Source organism: Nannochloropsis gaditana (genome assembly GCF_000240725.1).
Source record: "Nannochloropsis gaditana CCMP526 unplaced genomic scaffold scaffold155, whole genome shotgun sequence".
Lineage (NCBI taxonomy): Eukaryota > Eustigmatophyceae > Eustigmatales > Monodopsidaceae > Microchloropsis > Microchloropsis gaditana.
In genome coordinates this window covers 24,685-25,005 of record NW_005803798.1, presented here as the reverse complement: position 1 = coordinate 25,005, position 321 = coordinate 24,685, and the positions used below count along the sequence as shown (strand labels likewise).

At 58.3% G+C, this 321-nt stretch overlaps 2 annotated features.

The window, feature by feature from the left end:
• Positions 1-27: 27 nt before the first annotated feature.
• Positions 28-91: a sequence feature (Short protein (NGA_0649000, EKU20686.1) was converted to a misc_feature.).
• Positions 92-257: 166 nt separating this feature from the next.
• Positions 258-271: a sequence feature (Short protein (NGA_0649000, EKU20686.1) was converted to a misc_feature.).
• Positions 272-321: the final 50 nt, after the last annotated feature.

Below are 321 nucleotides of genomic sequence, written 5' to 3'. Positions count from 1 at the left end.
AGGGATAGGGGCAAGGAAGGGAGGGCTCACCTTCACAGGGCGGAAGGGCGATAGAAGAAAACAGCGGGCGCCTAGACGGTGATAAAAGGTGCTGAGGGGAGGAAGACAGTGTGTGAGGGAGGGAAGGAAGGACGAAGCATGGGTGGGGGATCCCAAGGAAGAAGGAGGGAGGACGGGAAACAGGGACGGACAGGGGGGAGGGAGGCAAGAGGGAGGAACGGCGGGAAGGGAAAGAAAAAGGGAACGGACGATTTATCCTACCGATGACTTCTCACAATGCCCTCAAAATCGAGGATGCGACCGTCGCGGAGGTTCTGAAGG